General features: G+C 40.6%; 2 long non-coding RNA genes across 2 annotated transcripts; both read right to left on the bottom strand.

The window, feature by feature from the left end:
* Positions 1 to 209: 209 nt before the first annotated feature.
* On the bottom strand, positions 210 to 2,336 carry LOC128091603 (uncharacterized). The gene is made up of 3 exons (XR_008211482.1): positions 1,970 to 2,336; positions 788 to 915; positions 210 to 275 (listed from the first exon to the last, which is right to left on the bottom strand). It is a non-coding gene; the product is annotated as an uncharacterized LOC128091603 (long non-coding RNA).
* Positions 2,337 to 13,940: 11,604 nt separating this feature from the next.
* On the bottom strand, positions 13,941 to 19,351 carry LOC128091601 (uncharacterized). Its single transcript, XR_008211477.1, has 3 exons — positions 19,301 to 19,351; positions 16,361 to 16,472; positions 13,941 to 14,485 (listed from the first exon to the last, which is right to left on the bottom strand). It is a non-coding gene; the product is annotated as an uncharacterized LOC128091601 (long non-coding RNA).
* Positions 19,352 to 27,054: the final 7,703 nt, after the last annotated feature.

Genomic DNA, 27,054 nt, shown 5'->3' with positions numbered 1-27,054 from the left:
GTAGGATTTTCTGGCAGTGCTAGAGAAACTTCATTGTTGGTTTTTTTTTTTCTTATTGAAGCAATTACATGATGGGCACGTGCAGTTAGAGACTCAGTTTCTGGAAAAAATATGTTTTCTTATAGATGATGTGATCTATGGCCTGATGGTGCCCACAGAGAGGGCTGTGACAGCACAGGCTGAACATCTCACAGCACTGCAGTGCTCACCTTATTCTGCTTGGATGGCTGAAGCACTGCGTGCTGAAGCTGGCTTATAGGCTTCTCACAGACAGGCTGGGAAGAGGGAAAAGGAGAAATTCAATGCACATGGCATAAAAGGCTTTAATGCAGAGTCACAGAGAGGGGGCTTGGTTGGTTGTTTTTTTTTGTAGGTTTTTTTTTTTTTTTTTAAGCTTGCAAAGTTTCCATCACTTTTTCCAGTGATAAAGACTGAGAAAAAAGTCAAAACTGTGAAGTTTTTTCCACATAAGTATTGATCTAGTCATGCTGCCTCATTAAGGATTTACCTTATTGTGTGGAACTGCTGTGGTGCCTTTTGTGGCTACTCACTTACCAAAGAGTCTATCTCAATATACAGGCTAAGACCAGTCTGTAAGGGGGCCAAAGAGAAAAAGTTGGTTTGAGACAAAACTCCATGTGCAACTTGAAACACGGTTTTATGGGCATCGCTACACAACCAAATGCCAAAATCCCAAAGCACCAGCTATAAATCCCCTTGCTCAGCCTAGTACACAGATCTCATTTCAGCACACATTATATACAGCATTATTTATAGAAAATCTCACCTGTAAGTGGTGAGGAGAGTGTGAGATTTCCTTCACAAGTAGGAGGCCAGTAACTCATAGGCACACAGGTATGTGCGAGTCAGTGTGAAGATCTGTTACAGCGCGAAGAAACAAATCAGGTTGTTGCTCTGCACAGGAAGACATAGACACAGTACATTATTTATCTTAAAAGGCAAAAAGCTCATTCTCCAGTAATTCAGAGTAATGCAACGAGACCATCCTAACTCTAAAAGTTGACACAGTCCAGAGATAGCATTTCTGACTTCTCACCTCAGTTGCTGGGCTTCCACCATGCAGACATCAATGAATTTAGCAGTTAATTTCAATAAAAATGATAGCAGAGTACTTCCCTAACTAAATTCCTATTGCATTTCTCCCCCTATCCCTTCTCAAACATCATTTTTTCCCCCTTACATTTAACACTTCAGGTCTCTTGTTCAGAATCCATACAGTGAGACTTTAATGATCCATTCTAGGGATGCTACTTAGTTTGCAATGACTTGTAAAACTTCCACAGACAGATCTGCAAATGAATTACATCCATCTGCTCTGCTGCAGCATTACCCTGTGAGCTGCGTTCTCCTTACTTTCCCGATTTTCTTCCGACTTTAAGCCCATGTGTAAACCAAACCGACCAGTAGAAACCCCCGCCAGCTCTCTGTAAAGGACTCCTCAAACTTTACAGACATCTCAAATGCACTTTCCAAACACTGCCTCGCAGCTGAGCCTCAGACGGGCTGCTGCCCTGCTCGAACATCTCCAAGCCGAACAAACCCTCGGTTGCGATCCAGCCCCCCCCCCCCCCCCCCCTCCATTCCCCCCACCGCCCGACCACGCAGCACCGGGGGTCCGCACGTGTGTGCGGGAGGGGCTGAGCTCCAGGAGAGCTTTCACAACGCGCACCTTCCGCAGCGGGACCCGGGCGCGAGCTCTGCGGGCAGCGAGCATCGGGGCTGTGCGAGCTACTATCTGTCAGCCGCACAACAGCAGCACTGAGAAGGCAGCACAACTGGCTTTGACAAGTGTGCCGTGCTAGCATTCCTCCGAGGGAAGGAGAAAGAAAAAGAGAGAGGGGAAAAAAAAGAAAAAAAGAAAAAAAAAAAAGCAAGCAAGCAAGAAAGAAAAAAAAAAAAAAAAAAAAAAACAAACAAACAAAAAAACAGGAGGTGCGTTTTACTTTACCTGAATAAAGTGTGGGGTTTTTATTTTCCCCTCTGAGCTGCTGGAGAGGATTCCTCTCTCTTCTCCCCCAAAGCTAGGTGGTTCTTCTTTTGCTCGCAGCTCCCACTTGGGGAAGACCACACAGCTCCAGCCGGGCTGCCTCTCTGCCCTAATCCCCACTCGAGTGTGATGACACACACTAACCCCAACCATCTGTTGAAACACGTCCTCAAGCACTCAGCACAGTGGTGTGTCAAGGCGGGCTGCCCAATCCGATCGCTGGGGCTGGGTGGCTCTTAAGGAGCTGGAGGCAGAGACAAGGGCTGAAACTATAGGGCTGAGAACTCTTTAGCGAAGTAACCTGAGATTTGGAGAAAGGGCTGCTATTGAAGAAAGGAGCAGAAGGGGGAGGTACTAGCGGGAAGGTGGAGGAGCGGATTAGCCCGGTGGCCGCTCGTGTTCCTGCTCTCGACACCCGGTTTTCCCAAGGGACCGCCGGGACCTCCTCGCAGTGGGATGCACAAGGGCAGCACTGCAATCTCTCTCTTTTTTTTTTTTTTTTACTTTCTTTTTTTTTTTCTCCCCCTCTTTTTCTTTTTACGGCGGGTCTATTGAGGGCAATCTCCTCCGAGCTAAAAGAGATAAAAGACGCGGTCCGAGATCCCGATCAACTGCTGCCGCGGGCGGCGTTAGCGCTGCAATGTAACATCTGCATCTCCAAATCCCAGCTCCGTGCCGCGCCGCGATCCCTCCAACCTTCCTGGGGGAGAGGCTGAAGGAAAACCGGGGGCGAAGAGAAGGAGGGGGGGGATCCAAAGGGCAAATATTTATTCTCCTACAAGGAGACCTGCAGATCCTTACCGCAAACCCACTCTTCCCCCAGTGCAAATAAAGGCGCTTCCAGGCGTGCCCAGCGGCACACTCGGGGCTGCTGCTGCTGTGACAGCTCCGGCCGCCGCGTCGCGCCCCGCTCCGTTCCGCTGCTCTCGGAGCCCTCCCCGCTGTCGGCCCCGCGAAGCCTCCTGCGATCGCCCCCCACCAAATTCCCACCCCTTTCCCCCCCCCAAAACTGGGTCTGGGGGCTCCTCGGCAGTCTGGGCCATACCTCAGTTTCCCTCGGTTACAAAACAAGTATTATCGCACCTTCCTCTCCTCAGGAGGACAGCGCCAGGAAAAATACACTAATTCGCAGAAGATGTCCAGGAAGGATAGATAAGCGACGCAGAAAAGCTGCTAAGTGCCAAAGAAACAGTTCTTTCCTTTCCCCTCCCTGTAACAGGATAGCACGGAAGAGAGACTTAAAATCTCAAGGGTTTTTACCTCATTACCAAGTGCCTGACTTGACACTTGCATTAAATCTACATTTCACATTATGACAGATGTTGTGTTTTCTTTGAACTGAAAGGGAGGAACGTCGTTTTGGCACTGGAAGTTACTTCAAAAGTGTTAACATCCAACTCGAAGGTTTGCAATTGTGAAAAGATGGACTCCATTCAGCTATATGAAAGCCATATGAGAGCCCCGAAACATTGATTTGGCTTACTTGGACCTTAATATGTTACACAAGGCTATTTCTGAACTGCTGGTGATCGCTTAATAAAAAGTGAGATTAAAGAGCCATGGTTTATGCCCAGTGAGCAGTTATCAGAGCTGAGCTGCAGAAGAAAGAAGGAAAATATGAAACTATAGACATGATTCCATTTGTTCAGATTCTTCCCAAAAGTGATTATGTGGTGCTGGATTCAGCCTATTAAACTGAAACTGCTTTCGCAGATGTTGAATATGCACTCAAATCTGCTAATTCCACATAAATAAGCAACCAAACAATACTTTTAACAGTAGTAGGCAGTGAGAGGTAGGGATGCAACTACTGTCCCTGGGGTACTATAGGATTCTTAACGTTGCCAGTAATATCTTCAGGACAAGGGTTTGGTTTGATTTTCTTTCATTCTAGCAGATTGCATTCTGTAAACAGGCTGGATAGCCTCACACATTTGGAAAGGCTCTGGAGACATTATTAAACTAGTTTGCATTCTCTTTCACTGTACTTCTTACCACTATTGTATCAGTAGCTCGGCATTAAAAATGCATAGCAGTTAGATGCGGAATATCAAAAAGCCAAAACAAATTGTGCTGCATCATCCCGTGTACTGAATCACTGCCCAATGTGTTGCTCACCTCCAGGCTTCTGTCTGATGTTGGTGAGATGGGAAGCAAACTGAATAGGGTTGAACTCTGCTTCTAAACAACATGAAAGACAGTTATGTGCAGTGCAATTGCAGTGTGTGTATACCTACACAATTTTGTGTACCACATCTGTGTAGAAATACACGTCAGTGAGATACTCAACACTCACATGAGGTACAAGCCCTGTTTTTTTTTTTTTTTTTTTTTTTTAATGCCTGAGTAAATCAGGCACGCCTCTACTAATGCCTGTCAAGTCACAGTAGTGTAAAATTGACATGGTTAAAAGGAGCCCTAATTGTGTGTTTTGTACACAGAGACACATGCGTGCACACACTTATCTTCAAAGGCTCTTCATCAAGTCTAAATACAAACTTTCATCTCCCAAACCAAAGTTAGCAATAGTCCTCAAACACTGGGTACAATCATGTTCTCACATAAAAGCTACCGCTGATGTTGCGGGATCGTTTAACTGCTACCCTATGACTGCAGCCAGATTTAGTTTGCTGTGACAGCTTAAAGCAGACTTTTCTGCTACTTCTCTCTCCAGACGGCCATCTGCAAAGAGTTTAGAATCTAGAAGCTGAAAAGAAAGCTGCACTGGAAGGGCTGTACGTGGGGTACTGTTAAAAGAGCGCACTAGAAACACATTCTCAAGATGACTCTTGGACCTGTGAACTCCTCCTGGGGTCCGGCTGACTCCTCACAGGTAAGACTTGTAACTAACTGAATAATGTGCTCTCATATGTAGCTCTGGAACATCCCAAGGTGCAAGACCAATTCTAGGCAATTGTGACACTGAGCAATTCGTTGCTACAGTTAACATGCCCCTTACTTGCTGGCTCCAGAAAGTTTCCTTAAAGCCAGGGCACCGTGCTTCTCTCTCATACTGTATGGCTTAACCCCACCACCTTTCCTCCAGCACAGATGGCTTTGGCAGCTTGGTTTTGCGTCTGTGCAGACATATGCACACATTCACACCTGCGCTTCTGCTCAGAACCTAAGGTAACTCTTAACTGACAACTTCAGGTCTTAAAAGTAAAATTAAAGGGAATCTTTTATGGTCCTTGCAGTACCCGCAGTCTACCTCTGCTGCCAATATGAATAAAACCTGCTTTTTGATTTCCTTGAATCAGCATAAGCCCACCCGGGACTCAATTTTTGAAGTGTTTATTTAGGAACAGGAAAGGTCTATAAATGCATAGACAAGCCCACAGGCAAATTCTAGATACACAGAGGCTCACACTGATGATATATCAGTGAGATAACTGGATAATATATTGGTGAGATACAATAAAAACACAGACTGACAAAAAACATATTAATAGGGAATTACCTCTCAAAAGATCCAGGCAAACGACAGATTCAAAGAAACAAAAAGACACGTATCCTCACACAGAGCACAGTTAAATCTTGGAACTTCTTGCTGCAGGATGCAGTGGAGGAAAGTGTTCCAGTATTCAAGTGATTGAGCAAGGTCATGAAAAAAGAAAAATCTATTCACAGCAATTAAGTATGAACACAGAACTTTTGGTACACAGAATCCCTGAATTGCTTGGAGAGGATTCTGGCCAAGTATCATTCTGTGCTTGTCCTGTTCTCCCAAGCATCTACTGCTTTCCACTGGTGGAAAGTGCCAAACCTAGTATGCCCACGATTTAGCATGGTACAGATGTTCATGCTTTCTTATAAGAATTTAGCCATTGGAAGTTTTGGGTCTCATCACAGGGTAGTATGAGAGAGATGAATTCCTTTGAAGAACTTCTGCCAAAACTTTTAAAGGTTGACTCATAAATCCATATTCAGGAACTGAAGTAAAAATGGTCTGATCAGAATTATTGACTATACAACAGCTGCTACTAGAGTTAGCAGTTAATTTTACTTCTCTCCACGTGCATGCATTCTAAAGCCATAGGGGGTTTGTGCAAAATTTGGGTGCTAAATCCAAAAGTTTATTCTGCACAAAAGGCCATTCAGCTATTTCCTAACCTGGAGCCACCTAAATTCCACAGACACATGGCCTTTTAAATGCATTCCCCAAGCACCTCTATGAATTCCCCATGCTGAAAGCCACTGCCAAAGACCAAGGAAGATTCAAGTGTCTGGCATTCCTTTGCTTACAGAGCCTAAAGAAGCAATCCAGGAGACTTACTCTGCACCAACCAAAATAGAAGTGTGGCTGCTAGTTCATGCATTTGAGATCAACTTCTATATTTTCTGGGTTTAAATTATTTGAAATGTGGGTATACACATGTATTCCCTCCATGAGTCCATACATATGTTAGGTTCAAAAAGACTGCATGAGAAATACGATTAAGATGTAGTTTCAGATTCACAATTACTTGCCCATGGATAGCTGTCATGGGAAAGAAGAGTATCCTGCTAAAGATTTTGAAGAAAACTCTCCTCCAACTTTCCTGCAACAGAATGGGACAATATGGAAGCTAGACCCAAACACAATTTACCTCAGGTCCACAGTGCTAATTACCCCTAGGGGGACTATATTTGAAAGAGAGAAAGAGCATGCAGGAGAGATGGAAAATAGCTTATTGCAGGGCTTTACAATTTCTCATATTGTTGTCTCCACTGTTGATTGCCCACAGAAGAATATTGATGGCTGCAATGATCGTCAGTCCAAAATTTGTGCTACTTCCTTCACAAACCCTCCCAATATACTCATCTTCCTCAGCGTTAATTCTAAGGTAACTCCATTGTTAGTACTTACACAGAAGTAATTTAGTAATAAGCAATAATGAAAAAAATGACATCCTTCTTGACCTATCAAGAGAACCAGTTAAACTTGTCTTAATTTTTTTTTTTACACATCCCAAAATAAAAACAAGAAGAAGGAAAAATAAGCAATCAAAAAAAAAGTATAACCCAAAAACAAATGAAAACCCCTCATATTTGTAATGTCATACTTAGGGAAAAGAAAACAAAACCAGCAATATTTTTCCAAGCAAGAGCCTAATTTGACAATTTAATGCACTGAGAAACTGTTGTTCTTCTCTTCTCAGCTGCCAATTGGCCAAGAGTTACAACTCTAGCACAGTAAACAAGTGATCAGTGAGTCTGGGAAGGGCTCAGCACACCAGACGCTCGGAAAATAGAAGCAAATAAAGCAGGAAAATCAACAGACATAAGCCAGTCAGCACAAGGTAGGTGATCCCATGTTCAGTAGTAGTGAAAGCACTGAGGGGAGAGTATACATGGAGTCCACAAGGCTTTAAAGTGTGAGAACCCAGCAAGCAATATGCTCTCAGAACTTGTGCTGACTTCATGTTTTTGGACAGAGTTCAATTTCATTACTGAAAAAATGTGAGGTAAATTATCCAATACTTACTTAATAAAAATTGAAAAAAAGCCACCAATTTAGAAGCCAGAATCTCAGAGGTTTTCCTGTTCCTTATTAACAAACTGATGACCAGTGGTCATCTTCAGTCCTTCCCTCTTACTCTTTGCCCTTATTTTCCCAAGACTTCCAACTTGATAAAACTACAGTCACAAAGAATGAAGAACTTGGATGACTCCAAGGTTAAACTCACCATACTCAGTAAAACTTTTGTAATGAAGAATCAACGTTACTGTTTCCCCCTAAGAATAGGCTTCTAACATTGCACATAATTAAAGAATCATTTGCCTAAAAAAACAACTATGTTCATGATGGCGTTCTGAACAGAGCGTGGGAATACATATAATTTAACATACAGTCACTTTTTCCTAGTAACTCAAGGAAGCAACAGACCCTGTAGCCCTTTTGTTTTTATAACAACAATGCATCAAGCAAATTCCATCACACTTTGGGAAAATGCTTCATTTAATCCCTTTCTGTTCTCATCTCAAACATAATGTTGATAACGTTTAAGAGCAAAAAGACAAGACACAGTACAAGACAACTTATACCTCTATTGAGCCATTTTTTCAAAGCAGCAAGGCCCACTCAGTCTTTCTGTCCTCACTGAAGAGAAAACAGACAGGTATGCTTAGGTTTCTTAGATGTAATTATTGTCAGCGTTACACCTGCTAATACAATAACCTCAAGGAAATTGGGATCTAAGCAGCTACAAGTGGCAAACTAATACAGCTGTGATAGCTAGTAGACTTACTGAAGGTTTTTCTTGTCCTTAAATCTTGAAGTAGTTTGAGCACTCTAGGTAAGCATGTACAAAAAATCGTAATATAGCCCTTAAAATAGCATTTGTTATGTGGGATAGTACATTTACTGGAGCTGAGTTTTTCTGGCGTTGTCAGGGGTACTACTGGTATACCTTGTCCTGTGTGTAGGAAAAGCTTAAATGCTAACATTCAGCACTAAAAAAGGATATATATAAAAATATAGATAATACCAGCACGTAGAACTAAGTACGTAAGACAAATCATATGCATTCATAAGAGTATTTATATTGTTTTATATCCCAATTCTTATTGTTAAGCCTTAATTTAAAGGATATTATAGATTGAAAATATGAAAAATATAATGCAGTACGTATAGAACCATGAATTTTAAGTAACAATTCAAATACAGCCAGTCACTTAAGGAGGAAAAAAAAAAGTTAATGTGTTTATCCCACCAACCTAAGCCACTTGTCATTTCCTTTCTGTGTGATAAAACCCTAGAATATACTAACTCTAAAGCCTCTGGTTCACGTCTTGTGTCAGTTAAAAAGTTTCATTGTAGAGAAAACTGAAAAAGCGAAGACAGAATGAAACTGAAATGTGATACTGAGAAAGGCCAAGAGGGAACTGTTAACGTGGGGGTGTGGAGATGCTGGAAGACATCATGATTACATTGCAGGTCAGAGCCAATTGCTCTAGATCTGTAAAAAGTCCTAACAACAGGTGCTGGTATCGATGTTGATGTGGGGCTTCAATGATAAAGAGAAGAGAGAAATCATTTCTTTCCAAGTAAGGCTACTTTTAAGCAGGTACGAGTGATGCCATCTGAGGAGCTTACTGAGCAGCACCTTGTTGAGCTGTCTATAACTGTGTTCACTCCCTACAACTGTACTGTCCCAGGGTTGAAAAATGGGTGGGCAAAATTCAGTGTTACAGAAGCGGCAGAACGATGTGGGGTGTGGAGGGGAGGGGGAAAAGCTTTAGAGAGCCAAAGAATATTAGTCAATTTAAGGAAAGCAAGACACAGAGGACACTCAAGAGGTAAGCTGGGCAACTCTTGATGGAGAAGGGTTTATAAGGAGTTAAACATTTTTTTTGAAGGCAAGGTTCTATGAGAATATCTGCAGGAAGGGGGTCCTAGCAGAGCCTGATGCGCTTGGGGAAGGTTTTGATTAAAAAACAGAGTTTGAAAACAAGGCATTATCTGGCAGTGCCTGCTGGCTGTAGCATTTCTGAGGGCCCTTCTGATAGCCTTCCCTTTCTACGCTTACTCTTCAACTCTTGCAGGGCAGAAAAATCTTGTTTCCCATCCTTATGGCATCCCATCCTCTCTCTGTACCTGTGGCTCTACCCCACTGCCCTTCAGCATAGCAGCCATTCTCTCTGACTCTGCTTACGCAGTCACTTGGCATTTCCCAGACTGTTACAACTAAAGGGAAAGGGACACAGGAGAGCTGAAAGGGGCGGGACGGAATTGCACAAAATGGAAGTCTGGTTGGAAAAGATTCTGTTGTTCCTGATGATCCTGAGTAGTCTTTCAACCACTTATTTTCTCTTCAGCTCTCTGTTAAAGCAAAACCTACTGCAGTAGCAAGGGGAAATTCCCAACAGATAATCCCATCTGCTGTCCTTAAGCTGACACTTACCAAAACCTCTTCTTATGGCAAATATAATTATTATTTACTCTCAGTGGTAACTTAGGGCACTGAATCTTTTCCAAGCTTGTGTAAGTGAGGGAGAATTTTTAAAGGACTGGAGCAGGAAGTTGTAATATTTGTCTGACTGTTTTATTTTGTTTTTATTTAAATTCCACATTTGGTTGAAGGGAGGGAAAAATATTTTTCCTCTGCTTTTATTCTGGTACTGATCAGTGGTAAGATGGAACCTGGTCAGTCAGACCAGTATAAAAGGCAGAGCCATTCTTTCTTTTGCTCAATTCTGGGGAATTTGGAATAATTTTTATGGCTTGCTCGTTCTCCTTCCAAGGCTGTACACAGTTCTAAAAAGAGGACAGAAATGCCATTTTGCAACCAGTTTCAAAATTTGTTTTCATTCCACATTTTATTAAATCCAATGCTTTTCTAATAGTTTCTTCAGGCTGAATATTGTCAGAGGGTCACTTTCAAAATGAAAAATCAGAATTCACAGAAGATTTGAGGTAAAGGCAGTGGTCTGACATGTAGTCCAATACCTGGCTCCACAGAAGCAGCTTGCGGATTCACCTCAACTGCAGATGCAACCTCAGACTGCAGGTTCACATTCAGCAATGTGGTAATCCATTTTTTTCCTTTGCTCTGCTTCATCAGGTTCCTGCTGACTGCTTTGCGTAAATATTAGCAGATCTTATTTTCTTCTTCTATTAACCATTTAAAGAAAATGAGGTCTTATCAGCTATGGAAATAGTTGGAAAGCTATGGAAAGCAGGTGCTGACACAAGCCAAGGGAGAGAAGGAGGAAAATAGTTCTTTCAGAGACAGCTTCCTTTGAAGTGGGCTTAAGTTGATCTTCAGTTTTGGAACTTACATGCACATTAGGCAAGTTGGGCTGGGGAAGCTTAACAGCAACCATCTGCTGAAGGATGGCACTGAAGAGAAAAAGTACTCCATTGATGAGCAGTTCTCCTACTAAAGATGAGACCTGTCACTGAGATGCTGAATTACCTCAAGAGGCAATCAACAAAACAGGCACTGTTACTGGACACTAGCCCAGGTGTCAGTCTCATCAACAAGTTTTCAGTGGAACTCTTTTCCTGTAGTGATAGACTGAGGTTAGTGTCTTTGCCATATTCATTTGAGAGGCATGAGGGGCTGATCTTTCTTGTCAGGAATAGCCTAACCCAGGAACAACACAGACAGCATTGGCTTATGCTGGAGATGCACTCTGCCAGCGAGTGCCCTCTGAAAACTTCTTTGCAGCACATGAAGGACAACATGATATCTTCTAGAAAACCACAAAGGTTTTTGAACCTTCTCTACATGTTTTTAAACCTGGGTACACTCATTACTCGATACTTTGAGTTTGCTCTATATGTAGTAACAATGGACTATATGATCTGTTTGAGAAGATAAAATAATTATATGTTATATCAGAATGTTTGTACACGCACATAGGGGTCTATCTTTTACTGCCTTTAAGGTTTTCCCTTTTAGTTGAGAGTGTCTGAGAAAACAAGGCATGTCTGACTTGCCATTTCAAAAGCAGGTGAATGCTTCAAACTAAGCTTTGTGCTGTTCGTTTGGACCAAAAAATACCAGACCACTTCACTGAGATGGACCAAACACATCTTTCTACAAAATACCATTTCACACAAACAAATCCGCAGCTAGATTCTAAGAGAGTAGTACCAGAAACATACTTTGTAGTATGATGACTGATTAATAGCTGTCACAGCTCATAATAACACAGATATGCCAGCAAACCATGCATTAAAGCTAACAGTCAGTCTTGATCCCTGCTTGTTTCATGCTTTAAAGTAAAAACCCCAGAAGTGGAAAAAAAAAAAAAAAAAAAAAAAAAAAAAAAGCCAAACACTTTTTTTGGAAACAATTTAAGCTGAAGAACTGATCTGTTCTCCTGTGATCTCACTTTAGTTTAAGAAAATCCTGAGGTTTCATCGCTGAGTTACAGTAATTGTTGATGTGTCATTGTTCATTTTAGCAATAAACTTTTCCACTTGTACTTAGTCAGTTATTAAAATAAAAATTGGTGATTTTTAATGGAGACAGCATAGTTTCCAGCAGATTTTTTCCCATTCGAGTTTTATTCCCGAAATTAGCACAAGGGAAGGCAGCTTGTGTTAACTCTTTCTTATGCTAAACAGCCCTTGTTAGTTTAACAGAACAAAAGCTGTGATTGTAAGTGCAAATATGTGTGAGAATCTAGAGTCAAAGCACATTGGTGGCTTTTTTCTGAATGACTTGCTTTGGTGCAAGTTTCCAAATAAAGATTTAATTGCGCCCACTTGCATCAATTACAATATCAAAGCGCAGAAGTTATAAAAACAGAAGGTGCATACACAATGGCTATTTTACAGTCTGTTTTGAAAACAGATTAAACACAGTTATAATGATCATTTCTTCAAAAGAGTTTAGAGATTATCAGAAACAGAGCAGACTGCGGATTTTAATTGAAAACTCAGTCTGAAATCATTCTGTCCTTCCACCCTGGCTTGATCTCCTTCATGGCATTCAACAGAATAGCTAATGAGTGGTTTTAACAGAGGGAGATTTCTAACCAAGAGACACATTCAGTTGCAATACCCAGCTCCTAATTTTGCAGTGCCTCGGGTAGCTGATCTCATCTTCTGAAATTGTGCTTCGATGCATCAGTGCTTAGCACCTGTACCTATAACTTAGCAATTCACTCTAAGAACACAGGCGTTGTTCACAGGCCATTCAACTTTGAAAATAACTATCTGTAAAACTCCAAAGAGTAGTCTGGCTTCCATTTATATGGAAGCCCTTTGTGACTCTGACATTTCAATCTTTCTCTCAGGAGGACTGAATAAAAAATAATAATAATAAAAACAACAACACAAGAACAGAGCACCTTTTTATATTTTGAATATTTACAGTCACAAAGACCTTTGTTTAAACCTCACGGATTCCCTGGAAAGTTTGCTTATGCCTATTGTATGACTTAGTACAGGTTGAAAAGAAATAATATCAGTGATACTTTTGAGAAATGACGGCCTAAGTTTAAATCTCACAAAAAATACGTTTGATTTATACAGCTCTACAGTTACTGGACGAAGACATAAATATAACTGAGCTCCATAACATATTGGTTTGTATAAAGTCAGGAATATACTGAAGAATGTGGAGAAAGTTGAAGTGATGAAGACAGAGAAAATGCCTTTACGAATGTAAAATGTCTAATGGATAAGATTATTTCATCTTTTTTACACAAAGACTACATTTTCTGAAGGTCCTTATTTCTACAAAAGAATGATTTTACAGGAAAGGGCTATCCCTAAAAGATTTTTTTTTTTTAAGACTGTTTTGTAGGAGCTTGATTCCTATTTAGTGGCAACCCTGCCAACAGGAACGGATTGTAAGTGAATGATCCTTAGAGTCCCTTCCAACCCAATGTTCTATGATTTTTTCCATGATTTTTCCAAAGCAGCTGTCACTGCTGAGAGTGCTTTGCATCCTTATGCATGCCTCAGGTGTTATCCACAGTGTGACTCCTTCGACTCCTCCTTAACACATACAGACCCCAACAGCAGTGTAGTGCGTATCACTGCTTTGCTCAATGGTGCCAGCCTCCTATTTTCCTGCATTTGAGGTGAAACCCAGGAAAATGAGCAAGCACTACTTGTAGTTATTGCCTCATGCTGGGATGGGAGAGAGAGATACATTATCTCCCAGAACCTTTCAGCTGCTCAGAAACTCTCTGTTTGCCTGGAACCCCACTCCTTGGTTGCCACAGCTCAAAGAATGCGTAAGCCATCCCTTGTATTCACATAGCATTGCACTGAGTTTTGTTCTGCAAAGAGTTTGTACCAGCATTTTTGAAGAGTAAGGACCTTTTGGAGGAATTGCTGCCTCTTAAATCTACTTGGCTCTTTGCTCTCTTAAATCTCAAACATGAATTCTAACAGTGGTTTAAATCATAGCAAATTTCTCTGAGGGGATTAAGCATTTTAATCACGCTGACATGAAAAATATCCGGTGATATATCCATTGCATAATCAAGAATAAAAGTTAAAATCTTCTAAAAATATTAGCTAATTTGGAGTATCAAGGACACCAGCTAAGGACACAGAGGGATTAGCAGTTGCTGCCAAAGATAGCAAGGTGGCCAATTCAAACACATTACAAAGCCTTCCAAAAAAGTAAAAAACCACTGTGGTTTTACATCAGATCATATTTCCCTGTGGTTCTGTCAGTATCTTTTTTTTTTTTTCCATTTTATTATTGCAAGCAGCCTCGGAAACAAATTTAGAAATCACCTATATCTCACAGAAGTTCAAGTGCTGGTCTGACAGGACTGGTGATGGACATCCACACCACAGTCCCTGTGGGGCTGCTCTGCATCCTCTGCTAGGCAGAGCAGGCAGCCGGGCTTTGCAGGGAGCAAGCTGCCTCTCTCAGCACATTGGGCTGCTGGGAAGGCTGGCAGGCAAGCTCTTGTGTACATGGGGTTGGAGCTGCAGAGTCGTTTGTTCGTGATAGACTTATCTCTGGTGGCTCTTTCAGGTTGCCATCACTGTGGAGTCCACAGCAGGGTCAGTTCCTGCGCCAGTAGGAGTGTAGGCCTCATTAACACTGAGATCATGAATCTCCACTTTTTTTTCCCCACTTTCATACCTTCCCCTAACCACCTTGCTGTTTTTGTTTTCTTTTGTTTTGTTTTGTTTCCCCCCCCCCGCCCCCTCCCTTCCTGGAGATGCATCTGCTTGAGCCTTGAAATAACAGACTCTAGGAGAAGGATACACTGGCTTAGAGAGGAGATAATTGAGTAATTCAGAAATCTTTGAACAGAAGAGCAGAATGTCACATGATGTTGCCTATTTGTTTTAATTACCTGGTATTATGGGGCCAAGATGTTTGGAAGTCAAATAACTGGAATGAGACTTTACAATCTACATTTGGATGGATAAATAAACAGCATATTTTTCAAGAATGCCAAACACTGCTGCTGTCTTCACCTTCCATGAGATGAGCAAAGAGCTTCCAAGAGAAGTTAGCTTGTCAGACAAGAGAGTGGCTCTGGTGAGCCTGAAATGCAGCATAAATGAGAAGTGGGGACAGGACCTAGCTTTGGGAAAGACAAGAGTCCCAAAATTTATGCCTGCACATTTCTAGCAAGCGTAGTGAGAGGTATGTGTTTTTTCCATAAATAATGCTTGATTACTTCTTAAAGCATATCATTAATGAAATCTGAAGGAAAACTATCCAAATTAATGAAGGCTATTGGCAGAAGACTGAGAACTTTTTTTGAAGCTGTGGCAGAATAGTCATGAACACAGAGACATTCTGTGAACCAAGCAGTGAAGCTGATCTCAGAGCCATAAGAGAGAGGTGTTACAGTCTAAAACAAATGGCAGAGCCTTTCTCATTTTACGCATTCAGGGATAAGCCCAGCAGGGCTGTGTGGGCACATGGCTGGGAGCTTTGCTCTGAATTCACACCAGTGCCATGCAGCAGAATTAGAATTGCAGCCCCTGGGGAACGGTGCTCTTTTGGTCAAAGTATTTTACAGATAGTTGCCAGGAACTGAAATCCAGTGGAAACAGCAGTTTCCAAACTAGGACTTAGCCTCTGGGAAAGAAGCGGGTGGGGGAAATGGGGGGGAGGCACAAGAGGTGCTGTCAGGGCTGCAAGGAAAGATGAGAGGCTGTAATTCTGAATGTTGTATGGGTGGGTTTGGGAGGAGAGGGGGAGAGAAGGGTCATGAAAGGTAGAGTTCATTTGGGAGAGGGGCACGGGAAAAACAGTTTGGGAAATGCTGCAGCAGAAGCCTCTTTTTTTTTTCTCCCTCCATGTCCCCTCTTTTCCATTGTTGCTTCGTGAACAAAAGCAGCCCATGCGAAGACAAAGACTTAAAACTAAAAGCCTTGCCACATATTTCCTCATCTTAGTATTAAATATCTCCTGCAATATTTACAATTGTTATACCATAAATAGAAATGCTTGAAGACAGAGCTCATTTCCTAGTTTCTCAGAAAATGACATCCTCTTCCTCCTTGCCAATTTCCCACATCTCTCCGTGCTTAGCACTGGTGGCCTGCGCTTCCCCACCATTGTCACAGTTATTCTCTTTTCCAGCAGCCATGGCCTCACATTCTGTAACCTTTGCCCTTTCATTCGTCCAGAGCCAAAATGCTACCTTTAGAAAACTAATGTACCAGAGAAAATGGAAGTATGAGGCTGGGCAACACAATCTGCTATTATCTTACCTTGTTTTGTTTCCAAGGTTTATTTTCTAGAATTCACCTGTGAATTTTAATGCAGGAAATGTTTTCTCAAGGAACCAGTGCATCTGATGACTTGAGATCTCCTTGCCAGCATAATCTCTTGCACATTCCCTTTAAAACGTAACCTCTACCTACCGACTTGGAAAATTTAAGGCAGAGCAAATATCTACTGAAAAAGAAGAGTACTTTACCTGCAGGTTTCTTTGAAGTCTTTTGTTACTATTAGAAATTTCAGCGCGTTATCTTCCCATCCCCAAAATCAGCTTTCTGCTGACACAAGAACGCTTCACCTTCTTTTTGATCCTACAAGTGAAGCCATGTGGAAATGATTGAGAGTGACGTCATGATTTCAGCATTATGATTTAAATCTGGGATCAAGCAGGAGGAAGGGAAAAAATTACACGCATCCATGATTACTGTGTTCAGGTCATTCAGATGCAGGCTTAAAAAAATAAATTCTTGTTTCAGTGAATATGAAAAGTGCCATGGGATCTTTTAATAAAAACTATTACTTGCTTCATATACACAGGCAAAATTTTGGCATCTTGCTCAGTCTTTCATTGTTTATGCAACTTTTTGATTGCTGTTGTCAATAACAGAGGTAACAGCATTACAGTGGTGCTGTATGTAAATAAGTTTTTGACCTTTCTGAAGGAGAAGCACGTATTTCCATAAGCACCAGGCTCTTCCAGCCTCTCAAGTTGAGCACCTGCAGCACGAAACACTCAAAACCACCGAGTTTAAAACACTCAGAATTATTATCAATCATAGTAAAATTTAGGTAAATTTATGGAAGGTGACCTTAAGGCTACTGACACAGGAAAAACATAAAGGTTAGAGAAAAACCATACAAGGGTTAGAGAAATTGGCTTTCAGAGAGAAATTGAAGGAAATGAAGGAATGCTTAGTTCATTAAAAAGGAGACTAAGAGGGGATGGGACAATTTGTCATCAGGATGAAAGAGTTCCTTAGTTTCCTAGAATAATTAAGAGCAGTATGGGAGGCTGATGCCACAGACTGGCAAGGTGGAACATATGGATTTTCTGAGCTGATGTAATTTGCCATTGGAAGTCACTACAAACAAAATGCTGAATCATCTTCTCATGTCATGAAGAACGAATGATCCTATTCAGAAGACTTGATGTAGGCAGTCTTGGGTTCTGCTTTACTCTGTGTAATTTGCAGCTCAGAGGAAGCTGGCAAGAATGTGATCCACAGGATTAGTAGCTCACTTCAAATTGTATGAATCCAGAAAGACCTTGCAACATTTTTATTTCTATTATTTTCATTTTTAGTAGAGCTCATGGGAATATGAGTTTTCCTATAACAGGCCTGTAACAACGTGAGAAGTGAAATTAGAGGACAGAACAGAAATACTAAAACAGGAGCAAAAGTGAGCTGGGATCTACAGAGACAATGCAGTTCTTTAAGCTTTCAAGCAAGATATTAGATAAATAAGTTTTCTTACGTAGGAGATGCCTTCTACCACCAATAAATAATGATCATCTCTAACCTCTGTTTTAACACTATGCTCTTACTCAAAGTATGTAAATATTTCACTGTAAGTGAGGACCTAGATTCATATATGCTTTCTAACTTGCAGTCTTCATTAAATCTCTCTTATACCACACATGCACAAAACATCAGCAAATAAAGGAATGAGACAAGAACTTTCAGCCCCAAGGCTCATTTCAGCGTGTAAGCTTCTTCTTGCTCCTCCAGGGATATTCACGTCAGTGTCTAAATAGAGACAAGACATCTACACGCCTGAAAATACATGTGCTCAAACTAGGGAAATCATGCATGAACTGGTATAGGAGTTTATGTATTTACAGAGGGAAAAATTGGAGTAGTTTTGTATTGTGAAGCACAATTCTCATTCCACAGTTAACATGAGCATCACCACGATCAGTTCAAGCAAACAAAAATTGTCAAAAAGACAAGTTTATCACAAAGTAATGATATGACTTTGGAAATATCTGTTGTACCAGTTCATAGCTGATATATAGTTGCTCAGATTTTTATGCACAAGATATTGCCAACCCCAAAGGAAATTTACTGTTTAGACCCTGGTGACTCCATTTGATTGCAAGTGCTATGCTATCTTCCTATAACGCGAGTACTAAAAAAGTACATCCACTGAGATGTGGACCTTCTGAAAGCAGTGTTTCCAAGAACAGTCACTTGGGAGGAATCACACAGTAAGCACAAGTTTTTAAAAATAAACATATGTATTATACATGATGTATGCAAAATGATGTGTGGATATTTACACTGGTTTCACATTCTACCAAGTACAAATATTCATGTGCAAATTTACCTTCAGAATAATAAAAAAAAACCAAACAAGTAATGACAATTATAAGATTAACAAAGATTATAGTGTTTAGATTATATATAAATAAATACATATATATAAAACCACCAATTCTATTTAACTAATAAATTTTAAAAAACTAGTAAACTGTTAATTGAATTGACTCTCTTTAAAAATTGCTCTCAGAAGTACAAAATGGCAAAGAGCCATTGCTTACCATAACAGTGAATATCTACCCCCCATATATAATAAGCACAGCTTTCATATTATGCTGTTAAATATAATCTCCTGAGTGAAATGGACTTGAAACCCAGAGTTACTGGCTAAGCAATGACCTGGAAGGGAACCTATCTAGGAGGTATCAACCTGAAGGAGAGACAAAGCTATTTCCACCAACGAAGGGTTTCCAGGACAAGAGTAGAGAGGTGGCAGCTTCAGGTAGAAGACTACAGGCAGGAGCTACAGTAGGTTCAGCTCAAAGTACATGATGCACACCTCCCACTTGCAGGTACCTTGGTGCCCTTAGATAGAGGGCTGACAACCCCCCAGTCATCAGAACCAACAGCTGGCTGGAGACTGAGTTTCCCTTTTGCTCTTTGCTAAACAAATGGAGACACTTGTCTTGTTGGAGTTGCAGTAACCTGCAGTAATCCTCTCCATACAGCTTGCCCAATACAGAATACATATACTGTATGTAAATGCTTCTATACAATGTTGTATAATCAATGAATATATAGATGTTATAATTATGAAATAAACAAGACAGTTTGGCTAAGAAGGTTATAACAGAAAAAGAATAAGTAAGAGTGCTTACCCTTGTCCTGAGCTCGCTGTAAAACTCCAAAGGAGGGATCTCCAAAAGAGATCCTTCCCCACTGGTAGTCAGCTCTTAAATGGGTCTAGGAAAGGTGGAGCCAGGCTCCACCCCTTCCTTCCAGCAGCACAGGTGAATTGCCTTCTCCTATGCTCCCATCGCTGACTCATTGCTTGCCTCCGTGATCAATCAGAGCTTCAGGCCATGATTCAGCAGATCCCATACAAATGTGAAGTTTTCTGGAAGTCTAAATCCAGATCTTTGTTTGCACCAATTTTAAGTCATTACAATGGCCCCAAGTGTCCTCCCTCCCTCCCAGATCTACCCTGGCTTTCTTTCTTAAGCATCCCAGACATTACAGTTTTGATGGATCCACCCAGTCCCTGGGCTGTAGCTCACAGTGCTTAATTGCTGTAGCAATTTAACTTGAACCATATACTTTCTGAGACAGCAATTCCATACATATTTAAAGTGATGTAGTGAAAAGGATCTCTCTGAACTGAGACATTGACTTCAATGAGGATTTCGCTTGTGTATGCACAACAGAACTGCACCAATAACTGCTGATAAAGGAATGGCTCTTTGAAATACATTAGGTTCTTTGATGTTTTTTGTTTTTTTTTTTTAAGGAGGAAGTTAAAAGAAGGAAAAAGAACAATTAGGTTCAATGATCAAGTATTCAGAGCACTTAGAAATGCTCACATTAATGTGTAATTTAATAAGGTATAGATTACACACATGTTCAAGACTATAGCTGGGAATATAAAAGAGAATCCTGAGCTCAAGTTGCACAGATTATCATTCGGACTAGAGCCGCTGACCAGAGGTTGTGTGTGGATCCAGTTGTTTTAGTTGAATCTACATGGACTTTTTTGTCCATTTTTTGAAAAAAGGTGACTTGAAAAACTGACATGTTGGAAACCTGTAGTAGATAAATGTTTCCAACTTTCTCAGAGAAATACAGTAGGATATCATGGCCTATGTAACTAGCTACTAACAGATGGAGAAGACATAATATTAACATATTATGATGGTTATTTGTTTGTTAGTCAGTGAGGGAATGCTTACAGCTCTTCCATTTTTAAAATCGCTCTTTTATCCCCATGACCTCCTATAAATCTCTACACCTGTTTTATGTGTTTACTCCTGGCTCTTTCATAAACTGCAACTATCTATATTAATGAGGTTGTTTGTTTCTTCCTTCTTCTCCTGTTCTATAGCAAACAAAATGTTAAATACTTGCACAAACTGTTTTGAGTGCAATAAATATTAAATAATATCATGGGAGACCTGTACATCTCTTGGAAGGTACGTCATCAACCTAGCTGACATACCAGAAACACATGAGCATGGAGCACAATCAGCAAACTGGAATTTTTTGCAACGCTGTAATTTTAAAATATATATTCTTTAGCCAATTGTAGATAGATAGATAGACATAGGCAAAAGTATGTCAAGGACTACATTCTTGTACTTTATTGCCAAGTTCTTACTCTCTTACTGGGAATATTGTATTTTGTATAAATAATTAAGCATCCAAGCAAAGCAAAACTGATTTTAAAGCCCCAGTGGTTATCACATCTCTGGTCTGTTGTTCAGAGCTCTTTTTCAAACCGGAAAACAAAGCAATTTTTAATCTAGATTGTAGGTAAATGATGTAACCAACAGGCTTGTCTCACATTTCCATGAAAACAGTTCCTTCTCACATTTCCACGAAAATAAATGTTTTGTCTGCTCCAATGTCAATCTAGCAAATAAATATTCACTGGAGAGAAAAAAACATTTCTTGTCCATGCGTAGGCTTGAGAAGTGTGGCTTCTATAAATACAGGCTAGTATTAATAGAAATACTTGGAAATAATTTTTGTCATCTTAACGGAAGAAGCAATCAACCTTTACTACTTAGATGGAAGATCTAAATTAAAATCCTTGTTTCATAAACATTTCTGTATCTGGGGCTTTAATCAGCTGCTGTTAATCATGATTTATTTTGTATTTTTTTTCCTCAGTTTTATTTACATTTTACTGCCATACACATTAAGATTAAAAATTTGTTATAGAAGATCAATACTCTATAGTACAGTAAGATAACAAAGCACCAAACTATGGCCACCTGTGCTTGTTCCATGAATGAGAAGAGGTTTTTAACCAACACTCTTCTAATTCAATGGAGATTCTCAAAACACTGTTAATTTCCTGATGCTGTCAGAGATTCAGGCATATCTATGATGACATAGAATAACAGTGGCTACTCATCCTTTTTTCTCTTTTGGACTCACATAGACATGTGCCATGATGCCATGGACACATGGCATCTGGGATCCTTGGCTATTTATACCATTTTTCCCTCTGTATGTAGCCACCTGTATAAGAGGGAAATCAAGAGCAATGGTCACCTGAGAGCTGACTGTGCTATGTGCAGTGTCACTGCGCATCTTGAGGACAGGCCAGCTGAGCCCTCACCAATCTGGGTTTGACATCAGGTGACAAACACAGAGAGAAGCAGACATTCGTAATGGGAATCCACTAGTCCTGCTTGTCTTATTTGAAGTGAAACTCTCTAAATGTATGGGGCAGGAGAGAAAGGAGGTGAAAGGAGAGAGAGAAAATGAATGTTATAGTTCCCCTATCTGTTTTACCATTTGTTTCATAAGAAAATATGCTAAAGCACAAGTCACTTGATTTTATAAATTTTGTACCACACATCACTTTGGGAAACTACTGTGGGACCTAGAAGCTTTTGGGAATAACATAGTATAAACTGAAAAATGGTTGGTGTGTTTATGCCATGTCTTATAACTGACCACTAATTCCATAAATTAGTTTGTAGTTAATTCTCTCTTTGTATGTGTTCAGTAGGCTGCTGAGTCAAATATTTTACTGACTTTACCGACTTCAATTTGTGATAAGTACACTAGTCAAATACTGTGGTGATGTGCATTAAATGAGTTACAATGATTGAGTTATACAGTCTTCCCAGTGGACTGCTAATAAAAAAAACTTTATACCTCACAAACCATCATAATTCTGTACATGCCACATGAAATAAGGTATTAAAATGTTTTAGAGAGCTTTAAATTTTTTATTGGTACTTTTTTGGTATTTCTGTACCTATAAAGCTGGACTTTCTTAATTAGTAAAGGCCTATACTCAGGGGGAAAAAAAAAGGAAAATGTCTGGGAAATACTGGACCTTTAAATTTTAAGTATTCCAACTCTCATAGTTTTTGTTTGTCATACAGTTAAAGTATGCTTCGACCAATTGGTCATTTGTCCTAGGCAGAACGATCATAAAGATTAGCTAGTATATTAATTTGCTAGGGTTTTTTTTGTTGTTGTTTATTTTTGATTTAGCTTCAAAGTGAAATTAAGTGCTTGGTTTGGAGGAGTTATTTTATTTTTTCCAGAGATCTTGCTGCTCATTAAAAGATCACTGCAAGCAGAAAAGTCATGAGCTATTCTACAAATCTACATATTCTATTCTATACATTCAGTCAGAACATTCACAGCTGCAGATTGATGGGTCAGCAACATTCTTGTCAGAAAACATTCCTCATGAAAAGAAGCAATTGGACATTCCAACTAACTTGAAACTCACAAAGGAGCATATGAATCCTATGTTCCAAATCAATCAGGCAGTCATATTTTTTGCAAATGCTATCTTTTCCTCCTCTGCTAGTTTGTGCTTGAAAAAAGCACACGAGGCCTGCACATTTCCAAATGAAATCAAGAGCCATAGACATCAATGATAGAGTTATCTGCAGTTTAACCTTTTCTTGCAATTTAATTTTTCTACCTTGGCAGGTATGCAAATTGCAACAGATAGATTTCTTAATTAGGCACGTACCATGCCGTAATGCACATGGCTCTGTATACCTCTATAAAATGGCTTCTGCTTTACAGGTAGAGTGGAAGGAGAAGGGGGGCAAATAGAGGTGCCAGACCTCGCTGAGGTGGCAGCTGACTGAGGCTGTCTGCCAATTAATGGGACTTCTCTCTGAAAGACCCTAACTTCACTACAACTGATTGTTGTAGTAGCATCTCTTGGTTCCAATCCCAAGAAGCTGAGTCTCAGCTGTGCTTTTTCAGGTATTGATGATGTAACTTAGATTATAGACACATAATGGTGTTTAATCATTACCTTTGTTTTTTCCCCCATGGAGTCAGATACCTACCATGGACCCACTAACAACTGCTCATTTTCCTCTTTCCTTCTGTGCATGGGTTATTTCTGTCAGCTAAACTAGGTAGGCAAATTCAGGTGAACGGAAAAAGATGCAGTGCACCCTTTCTGCTTCCCTCTGTGGAGAGCAGCAGAAGACTCCTCCTGCACCTGCTTCTTGCTCATCTTTAGAGCTGAGATGTTCCAGACACTGCAAAGTGCTGCCCAGGCTTCCCAACAGTGTACTGATCAGGAGGCATCCACAAATACATTGAGGATGATTTCTTGCCTAGGGTCCACAGCAGAGCAAACTACGAAATAAAAAGTTACTAGGACAGTGGGAGCAGGACTTTAAACAGGCCCATCTAAGGCTACATCTGCATTGCAGCTGGAGGTCTGACTGCAGAATACCAAATAAGCTCAAAGTCACTGGTGAGAGGGGGATGGTGCTTGCTGCAGCAATGAAGCACCAGGACTTTGCCTATTCAGCTGCTGTCAGCAGTATTTTACCATTATCAAGACCTGAGATTAACTCTAGTTCTAACGCATGTTATGTAGCTCTGCTTGTGTCAGTGGACAGTAATGAAATGACCTGAAAGTGGTTTAGCATTGGCCTACTGCTCTCTGAATAGCTTTGTAGGAAAAGGGAACCAGAAAGATTTCCATGGGGGTTATGAATGTATAACATGTAGGAAGAAAAAGGATCATCAGCCTATTTGAATCCTATCAAATCTTTAAGATCCCACAGTATTTTGTCTTTGCATGTAAATCTTCATACCCAAAAATCAGGGCCTGCAAAGAAACACCGCACGATCACTGCTTGTGTAACTGATGGTATAAGAACAGAAGCAAAGCGCTTTTAATAGACACTGAAATATCACAATGTGTTTTTAAGATTTGATGACTAGGCCAAAGGGATGTCACTGTAATCTCTCTATCCAGGACACCACACTCTGGTCCCTGCTTATGTGCTACACTTTCACAGGATGTAAATATGATTTGAAACATCTGCATCACACTTGTGGATCGTAAGTTGGAACTTTTATAGCTCTCTGTATGCACATATGCCATGCAGTTCAGATGTTTTCCCCTGTAGTCTCTTCCAGGGACCATCTTTCAGTCAGAACGTGAAAAGAAGAATATGGTGGTTTCAAAAAGAGTTACAAATGGCTGTCTTAGCCCACAGCATGGCAAGAATAAGGATATGATACAATTCTTTAGGAAAAGAAATATCCCTCATTCAAGTAAACACCCACATCCTGTCTGCAGAATGAAGCAAAATTTCACTTTTCTTTGTCACAGATTCAAATTACTCAGTTGTTTTTTTTTTTCCTCCAGATAAAAAGGATGTTATTATTAAAGGATAAGTGTTCCCAACACAGCATCAGCTTTCTGAAAGGCTCTTTTTGCAGTCAGTTACGCCGAGCAGAGTGCTGTGCAGATGCCCTTCTTTGCCTCCAGCACACATTCAGGCTGAGGTTCCACACACTGATCTGATACCACCTCCTGACTGTTCTCCTTATCCCCCATACATTCCACTGTCTGTTCTTTTACAGTTGGCGTCACAGCTGGAAAGATTGTTGTGGTGAAATGGAAAGAAACAGAGAAGGACTGCTCACCTGCATCTGAATACCTAGGTTTGAAAGAAAGACTCCACAGAGGAGAGATCTCCAGAAAGGGATCCTTCCCCACTGGCAGTCAGCCCTTAAATGGGGTCTAAGAGTGGTGCAGCCAGGCTCCATCCCTTCTTTTCTTCACCTGTGCTCCCACGGCTGACTCAGAGCTTGCCTCAGGTGTCACCTTAATCAGTGGTTCAGGCCATGACTCACTCAACAGTTTCCCTTCTTCTTTCCTTTTCTAGTCTCTTTCCTTCCTCTCCCACTTGCCCTGTGGCAGGGCCCATTAGCTGAGCTATTTTACTCACCAAATGCAGAAAAGAAATAAAATAATAGAATCATTAAGGTTGAAAACACCTCTAAGATCACCTTGTCCAACAGTCAGCCCATCTCCATCATGCCCACAAATCCATGTCCCCTACTGGCACATTTACATGTTTCTTGAACACCTCCAGGGATGGTGACTCCACAACCTCCCTGGACAGACTATTCTAGTGCCTCACCACTCTTTCATAGAATAAATTTTTTCTAATATTCAATCATAATTGCCCATGGCTTCACTGCCTTTCCTGTTGGCTTGGGAAGGTGAACTGACCCATGGCAGAGGCTGCCAAAATGCAGTGGTAGGAGAACGTGGCAGAGGAAGATCAGTGGCATAGGAGCAGGACCTTCTCGCTGGGTAGTGGCGAGAAGTTTTCACCTAGCTCCATGCCTTTGGGTCTCTCTTCATCATGTAGTTCTGCATTTTACATACCTTACGCTGTAATTTACCAGCACAAAATCTCAGTTTCAACAGGTAGCTGCTATCTAAAGCTACCTTCTGAGTGTCCAGGAAGCAGCAGCATTTCACAGTGTTCCCCCTGGAATCATTAGACAGTTCACAGTGGCTCCATGGAACAATAATAGTATCTAACAAAACATCACAGATTTCTAAACGTACACCTGGGAGCAATTATGTCAACCTTCCTTTCTCAGTTTCCTCAACATGCCAAGCTGCTTTTCTGTTAGCTGCCAATGTCGTGCATACAGCAGGTGATGAGCTCACCATTACTTTCCAGTTTTAACTCTGGAAATTCAAAATGACCACTGCCATTGTTGAATATCACTAAAGTGAGAAACCAAGCAGGAAAATGTAAATGAGTTCCTTCTAAATTCCTAATTATGTATTTAGCTGCACATATGCAGGAGGCAAAAGTATAGATAGCAGATTTCAACGCATATATTCATAAATTCCAAACCTGATCCTAGAACAGCTTTGCTATATCCTGTTGACAGCCCTACTCTTGCAGAATGATTATTCTTTTTCTTATCTTCCTTGCAAATTTCTTTCACAAAGTGAGCATGTGAAAAAAATATTTTAATCCATTTACAGTGTGGAGTGTTTACTATGTGTAGATAGGTACTACGATAAAATCCCAAATTGAGAAAATTTAATGTAGAAATCTTTTGTTAGAGTGTATTTTAGAGGAATGCAACCAGACTGCCACAGTTTTATTAACAAGAGGGTAAAAGTTTGATAGCCAACTGCAAAGTGAGTTCAGCAATTTTCAAGTAGCCCATGCTAGGATGCACATATACGTGGACATCCCAGAATCTGCAGATATTCTATGACTCTGTCCTGAAGACCCACTTCATGCAAGATTGCCTTTTCTGCATTAGACAAACATATTGTCTTTCTTCAGCCTAAAGGCTGGGGTATTTGGAGATCCTGTTGACATTTTGGGCTTTGCCTGTCACTGTGGCATACTCCCATGGTGGAGCTGTCAGGATGGCTCTGACCTTTTGTCGAGCTCCTCAGAGGAACCACCAGCTAAGTGGGCAGCACTGACAGATATGCACTCATGTGGATCTCGCTGGCAAACTTAAGAACTATTTTTGGCTTTTCATTTTTAATACCCACAAACTTGAAAGAAGTGAACTGGAAACTAAACAGCCTTCTTCATTAAGAGGCTATACTTCATAAAAGTATGGAAATAGG

Source organism: Tympanuchus pallidicinctus, unplaced genomic scaffold (assembly GCF_026119805.1).
Source record: "Tympanuchus pallidicinctus isolate F22 unplaced genomic scaffold, pur_lepc_1.0 scaffold5, whole genome shotgun sequence".
Taxonomy (NCBI): domain Eukaryota; kingdom Metazoa; phylum Chordata; class Aves; order Galliformes; family Phasianidae; genus Tympanuchus; species Tympanuchus pallidicinctus.
Note: the sequence above shows the minus strand (reverse complement) of the source record. Positions and strands in the feature narration are given on the sequence as shown.